Consider the following 8,040-nt stretch of genomic DNA (forward strand, 5'->3'; position numbering starts at 1 on the left):
AAAAAAAAAAAAAAAGAAAGAAAGAAAGAGAGATAAAGAGAGAAGAAATATTGGCTACCAAGAAGGGCATGGTGCCGGGTGCCTCTAGTCCCAACTACTTGGGAGGCTAAGGCATGAGGATGGCTTGAGACCAAGAGTTGGAACTCAGCCTGGGCAACGTATCAAGACCCTATCTTTTAAAAAAACAAAAAAAAACGTTCGATGCCCGTAGCATAGTGGTTACAGCGCCAGCCACATACATCAAGGCTGGAAGGTTCAAATCCCACCCGGACCAGCTAAACAACAATGACAACAGCAACAACAACAAAATAAGCAGGCGTTGTGGCGTGGGCACCTAAGGTCCCTGCTACTTGGGAGGCTGAGGCGAGAGAATCATGTAAGCCCAGGAGTTTGAGGTTGCTGTGATCTGTGATGCCACAGCACTCTACCGAGGGCAACACAATGAAACTCTGTCTCAAAAAAAAGAAAGAAAGAAAGAAAGAATAAAAGAAATATTGGCCATATGTAAAATCCTTGTTCTTGCCACTTGGACAAGCATGACCTGCCCCAGTTCCCACAAGGAAACTTCTTTCTTCTGATGAACTTGCCTCTATAGTTTCATTTTATCTTCAAGTACTTGTCTAAGTAAGTCTGTTTGTTCACGGATGGCTGAAAACACTTTATGAAGAGGTATACTTCACAAGAGTTAATAACAGAAAGCACTGTGTCAAAACCCAAGACATAAATATAATTAAAATCATATTGCATTTCCCGTTGGTTACTGAAGCAGATATTTAAAAAGCCTTATCTTCAATAGTACATTTAGAATTCCATGTCATAGAAAATTATCTTTAAATGATAGCTCAGAAAAGAAATATAAAAAGCTCTCACATCATTTATTATTAATGTGATTTATGTTAAGTCTCTCAGTGGAACGCTGAAAATGTGCCAATAAATTAGTTCAAAAAGTGATACAAAATTAAATATTAACGAATTACTCAAACAAGCACCAATTATACCACAGTATAAGCTTGTAAATACTTCTATAACTAATTCTCATTCCCTATTCAGGTAGCGCGATGGACCAAGAAAAGAGCCATCATAAATTTATACAGAAATCTGGTTCACTGATATAGTTTCCAATTCAAAAATTTAATGTTAGCTTCTGATATTTAAAAAGGCAAAAAGTCCTTAGTGTTTATACTTGGATCCATGGGTAGGCTTTAGGCTGCAAGTGATACAAAGTCAAATTCACACACATAGCTTAAGCCAGGAGGAGAATTGGACTGCAGGCTTCAATGAAAAGTGCAGATAAAAGCAGCTTCAGGTAAGGTTTCATCCAGCAGCAGAAAGCTGCTCACACAGCTTAAACAAGGAGACTTTCCCGACATGAGTAACTGAAAAGTACAATTGAGATGTGACTTCAGGTAAGGTTTTATCTAGTAGTCCAAAAGATGTCACCAGAAAACTGATATCTTTCTGCCCTTCCACTCTGCCTTCTGTGTTGTCAGCATCTTCCTTGGGGCAGTGGATACGGGAGTACTCTACTGCTCTCTCCCGTTCTGGACCAGCATTCTTCCTTCCAGCTGTAAGGAAGATTGGCTGCTGATGGCTCACAGCTGAGCCCCCAGCTGTTGTTTCATGCTCATAAATGCCCAGGCTTTATTTATTCCCATCCAGATACTATCCTCTGCCTGGTCCAAGGTTCTGCAGCCTCCTAGTGATTGGTTGGTGCAGGAGTTTGAAGGCCTAGTTCTCTTCTCTAGATTTGAGACAACTCTAAAGCACCACTTGAGCCCCAAAGCTCAGGGGCTCAACAAGATCAGCTGAGGCCTGTAGTGTGCACCTGCTCAGTGTGCTTCACGTATACCCTGGTAGGTATTGTGTCTGAGACCATTTCCCAGTAAACTTCTAGCATGGCCTGTTTTCATGGACCCAGGCTCAAGAGAGAGGGACCAGAAGCGATTTTAGGAAGCAGACACTAAAATAGGAGACTAGGGGCTAGAAGGTGGAGCACCAGGAGCCCCTGGCATTCTGCCCCTGGTGGTGCAATTGTTTAAACTGTCACTGGGAGTGCACAGGAATGGGAAAGAGATAAAGGGAGGCACTGGTGAGGTCTGAGGGAACTAGTAGTGTAAGGACTGTGGAATCAGATGGCGGGGGGGCTGGCAATACTTAAGGAAGACAATGAAAATTTGAGGGTGTAGCAGCGCCCATTGCTCAGTGAGTAGAGTGCTGGCCACCTACACCCAGGCTGGCTGTTCCAACTCGGCCCAGGCCAGCTAAACAGCAATGACAACTGCAACAACAAAAATAGCTGGGCATTGTGGCAGGCCCCTGTAGTCCCAGCTACTTGGGAGGCTGAGGCAAGAGAATCACTTAAGCCCAAGAGTTTGAGGTTGCTGTGAGGTGTGATACCACAGCACTCTACTGAGGGTGAGGGTGACATAGTAAGACTGTCTCAAAAAAGAAAGAAAGAAAGAAAGTTTGAGGGTGCTTAACCATCAGTGTAAGGCAAAGTATGAGCTCTCTTGGCAGCACAGAGTCTCGAAGTCTCTGTAGCTGGAGGGCAGGAAAAGTAGGGATCAGGCCTGGGACTTGATTCTAAGAGTCATGGGGCTCCAGGGAGGTTGGACTCTCATCTGAGATAAGTCTGCTCTTGTCATGTCCCAGTAGAGAAAGATCAGAACTCAAGAGACTTGAGATGGGAACATCTGGGTCAATGACCTGGAAAATCTTTTTTGTTTTATTTTAGATTAATATAAAAGCATGGATAATTAGGTTACATTGTTTGCGTTTATTACATAGAAGCCAAATTGTAGTCATGCCCAGGAGGCGTGCCATATACCTCTGCATAGCGCCTGTTAGGTGAGAGCACACCAATCCCCACTCGAAAATCTCGATTCCCCAGCAGCCTCCAGGCCTGCAGAAGCGGCCCTCTGCTCCCTGCTATGGGCTAACGCTCCCTCTTGCTTAAAGATGATGCAGGCCTCTGCTGTGCAAGACGGTGTGCACCCCGCTCCAGGCCACCAGACAAATAACTATCAAGTGACAACAAAACCCAGCTGGGGTGCGCAGGGCCTGCTGCTGAGGCAGGAATAAGACTCCAGCCCAAAGGAGCTGCAAGGACTTGCCAACAGGTACTGGTGGGGGTGGGGAGAGTAGATATGGGACTGGATCCTGAGGACGAGGATCAAGGGAGCAGGACGTAAAGTGGGATCAGAAAGAATTTATTGATACGCGAGCACACTCTTCTGGTGCAGGATTTTACCCCCTGACAAGGACCCCTGGAGAAGGTGCTAGGATGGCTCTTGGAAGCCTTGAAAACAGCAATGATTCAAACTATGTGTAGTAGAAAAGCCCAAATGGTCACAGCAGCTGGTAGAAGAAAGGGTCAAACAGCTCAGAGGAGAGGGCCCACTGCACCGACTGTCCTGCCTCAGGCCTGCCATCCCTGGGGGACGACGGTGGGAGAGCCCAGGGCACACTCTTTACTACAGCAATAAGGAATGATCCAGAGGAGAAGCACCAGCATCATGACAAGCTCACTGTCAGCTGGGCCCTGCCGGCCGGAGCACTATTATGGGAGTGGGGTCCCCAGTAGTAACTGGGAGAAGAGGAACCCAAAATAATAGCGGCCGGCTCGGCGCCCATAGCTCAGTGAGCAGGGCACCAGCTACATACACTGAGGCTGGCAGGTTCAGCCCGGGCCTGCTGAACAATGACAAATGCAACCAGAAAATAGCTGGGCGTTGTGGCGGGTGCCTGTAGTCCCAGCACTCGGGAGGCTGAGGCAAGAGAATTGCTTGATCCCAAGAGTTTGAGGTTGCTGTGAGCTGTGACGCTACGGCACTCTACCGAGGGTGACATACTAAGACTCTGTCTCAATAAATAAATAAATACATAAAATAATAGCGGGCAATAGTAGCACTTCACCAGCAGAGGACAGTTCTCATGATGAGCGGCATCATGGAGGATCATGGGAGGCAGCCAGAATTCTCGATTGCAGAGAGCTGAGGAAATGCTCAATAGAACTGAGTATTTCTAGGAACAAGAGAGGTGGGCAGCCAAAAGAGCATTGCTTAACCTGTTTTTTAAAATCAGTCACTCATTCCTTTATTGTTATCACCTTATAGAAAATAAAAACTGGGGGCCAGGAGCAATGGCTCACACCTGTAATCCTGCTAGCCCAAGGGAAGCAGACACAGGTGGATTAGTTGAGCTCAGGAATTCGAGACCAGCCTGCACTAGAATAAGACTCCTGTCTCTACTGAAAATAGCAAACTAGCAGGGAGTTGTGGCGGGTGCCTATAGTCCCAATTACGTGGGAGGCTAAAGCAGGAGGAGCTCTTGAGCCCAAGAGTTTGAGGTTGCTGTGAGCTGGCTAGGCTGATGCCACGGCACTCTATCCAGGGCGACAGAGGGAGAATCTGTCTCAAAAAAAAAAAAAATTTTTTTTTTTTTGAATCAGCCTCCTTAATAAAAAGTTATGATCCCAGGCAGCGCCAGTGGCTCAAGGAGTAGGGCTCCAGCCCCATATGCCGGAGTTGGCGGGTTCAAACCCAGCCCCGGCCAAAAACTGCAACAACAACAACAACAAAAAAGTCACGATCCCTTGTCCAGTTCCCAGCCTAAGGTAAGATATAGAACCTACTAAATAAAGAAAACCCTGTATCACCTGGCAAATGGGTAGGGTAAGTGCCACTAGCCCTTTCATGGGGAGAACATGGGTGATGACCTGGGGAAGAAGACTACCCAGGCATTTTGAAAACTGTTGGACAAAGTCCAAGTTGGCCTGCAGCATTACTGGGGCCCCTGGTTGGAGTGGGGACCTACGGGATCGAGTAGCAAGTATATAGTCCTAGTCCATGACCAGATTTACAGTGGGTACACCGGGTCCACAAACCCACCTGGCAGTCGTTTTTCTGGTCTCCCGATATATAACTAGAATCAACAGAGTTGGCAGAACCTCCTACTGGTTCCCTGGCCTGTGAGTTAAGAGCCATCATAGTGAGGCAGGTGAAGCAGAAGCCTGTGAAACTGCCTCCCACCCCAGCTAGTCAAAACCCACATGGCATGGAGGCAGGGATGGCTGAGATTAATGCCACCCTTGAAAAACTAAGGGGTGATCTCCATTGTTTCCTCTGTTTAATTCCCCAGTGTGGCTCCCACAAAAACCAGAGAGATCCTAGAGGATGATGGTAGACTACCACAAACAGGGTCAAGTAGAGGCCCCACTGCCATTGCTGTGCTGGATACCATCTGTGCTAGAGCAGAAAGGTACATGGCATGTAGCTGATCTGGCAGGTGCATTCTTTTCTGTCCTTATCAAGTAGGAGGATCAGGAACTGTTTATATTGAAGGAATTGGTCAATAGTACAGGTGTCTCTTGGTATCCACAAAGTGTTGGTTCCAGGAACTCCTCCCTACCCAAATCCAAGCATGCTCGAGTTCTTTATATAAAATGGTGTAGTATTTGCACATAACCTATGTACATCCACTCGTATACTTTTAAATCATCTCTAGATCACTTACAATACCCACTACAATGTAGATGCTATGTATATAGCTGTTATACTGTGCTGTGTCTATTATTTTTATTGTTGTTTCTTATTTTTTATTCTAGGATATTTTTTGGAATATTTTCAATCCTTAGATGCAGAACTCACAGATATGGAGAGCCAACTGCACACATTCACAATCTTGCCTAAGGACACATTAACCCTCCTGCCCTCTGTTATCTCTTTTTCTATTTTTGGAGACAGGGTCTCACTCTGTTGCCAGGCAAAGAGTGCAGTGGTGTCATCATAGCTCAACTTATGATGCAGCCTCAAACCCCCAGGCTCAAGCAAGTGATCCTCCTGCCCCAGACTCCCAAGTAGCTGGGACTATAGGTGCCAGCCACAACACCTGGCTAAATTTCCTATTGTTTAGTAGAGACAGGTTTACAATGTTCCAGACAGTCTCACAATGTTCCTCAAGCTAGTGTTGAACTCTGATCCTTGGCTTCTCAGGATTACAGGCCTGAGTCATCAAACCTTGCCAAGAGCAGATCTTCTTTACTCAGCCTACTGATTCCAAAGCTAACCTTGGCCAGGTGGCTCAGGTAATACTAGCGCTTTGGGAGGCTCAGGAAGGAGGATTGCTTGAAGCCAGAAATTCAAGACCAGCCTGAACAAGAGTGAGACCCCATCTCCGCTAAAAATAGAAAAATTAGCTGGGCATGGTGGTGCTTGCAGTCCCAGTTACTCAGGAGGCTAAAGCAGGATCGTTTGAGCCTAGGAGTTTGAGGTCACTGTGAGCTATGATGACACCATAGCACTCTAGCCCCAGCACTAGAGCAAGACCCTTTCTATAAAACAAACAAGTGCTAATCTCTTCTGGAAACACCCTCACAGACACACTCATTTACCAACTCTCTGAGCATCCTTTAGCCCATGTCAATATGACACATCACAGCATCTGACGATGGGACGTTGAGTGTCCATGTGACCAGAGCTGCCCTCCTGAGCTAGATATGTCATGATAGCTACTGGCAGACCCAAGAACAATCCATTACACAGATGTAGGGCCACCTCCAGATGGAACACCGCAGGGCTGGTGGTGTCAAGTAAGCTGCATGAGCTGGTGTCCAATCCCCTTTGTCAGCCACCACTGTTGAATCTGTGCCTCCCCCGCAGGTCGCCTCTACAGCCACCCAGCAGGGTTGTGGGTGCTTAGAACCAACTGACAGAGGAAGGAAACAAAGTTTGGCCCATGGATGGGTTAGCTGAGTACGTGAGGAGAAGCCACAAAGGGACTTCTGGGGCTCTACAGTGCCACCCAAGGCTATCCCTGAAAAAGCAGGGAGAACACCTACCACGGGGAGCTCCGTGGTGCACTAGGATGTCCGTTTAATGTACAGAGAAGTGGCCTGAGCATGGACACGGACTCAGGAGAGTGGCAAATGGCTTGGTTGGTTACTGAGGGACCAAGAAAAAGACATGTCAACAGATTAGGGAAGTCTGGGGAAAGACAGGTGGATGGTCCCAGAGCATGAGGATTTTGTGTCATGTGTGAATGTGATCAGTAAGGACCACCGATGGGCTGGAGTAAAGCTAATCCCACCCAGTCCAGAGAGAAACAAACAAACAAACAAACAGTTTTGGGGTGGTGCCTGTGGTTCAGTGAGTAGGGCACTGGCCCCATATACTGAGGGTGGCGGGTTCGAACCCGGCCCCAGCCAAACTGCAACAAAAAAAATAGCCAGGCGTGATGGCAGGTGCCTGTAGTCCCAGTTACTTGGGAGGCTGAGGCAAGAGAATCACTTAAGCCCAAGAGCTGGAGGTTGCTGTGAGCTGTGACGTGACAGCACTCTACAGAGGGCAACAAAGTGAGACTCTGTCTCTAAAAAAATAAAAACAAAAAACAGTTTTGACAGAGGGATAAGGCGTGCTGGGAGATGGGAACAGCAGATGTCCCCTCTAGTGACAAATTCATTCTTGAATAGCCAAGAACAATTTCCTGAGACCCTTCTTGATAGACTTGGTCCAGTCTTTCACCAAAAAGGTAATCAACCAGCTTCCATTTGAACATTTTCCAAACAGGATTCTCATTGCCTGTCAAGACAGCCTGTGTCCCTTTTTAGGGCATTTGCCATCATTCGGCAGCTTTCCCTTATGTGACAGGTTGAGGCTCTCTCTTCTCACCCACCAGGAAGATGCTTTTACCCTTCCCTCTTCTTGGATTCTTGCCACATGAGAATAGAGAAGAAAGTATTCCGGGAAGATGAAAAGTGACAGCCGCTTTGTTAGCAGAATAATCTAGTGAGTTCTGCTGCAAGGAATCATCCATTTTTGTAAGAGAAAGAATGGTTTGACTGGTGAAAGTTTCACTAGGAGGGAAATAAAACCCTCTCCCTCATATGCAGAACACCTCCACTTCCACTGAGAGAAAAACCAAAAAGAGCCCCTTAGCTGAGAGCCTGGGATGGAAAAGCAAATGGGGCTCGGTGCCTGTGGCTCAAGTGGCTAAGGCGCCAGCCACATACACCTAAGGTGGCAGGTTCGAATCCAGCCCGGG

This window comes from Otolemur garnettii, unplaced genomic scaffold (assembly GCF_000181295.1).
Source record: "Otolemur garnettii isolate 467f Iridium unplaced genomic scaffold, OtoGar3 scaffold00018, whole genome shotgun sequence".
NCBI classification, from domain to species: domain Eukaryota; kingdom Metazoa; phylum Chordata; class Mammalia; order Primates; family Galagidae; genus Otolemur; species Otolemur garnettii.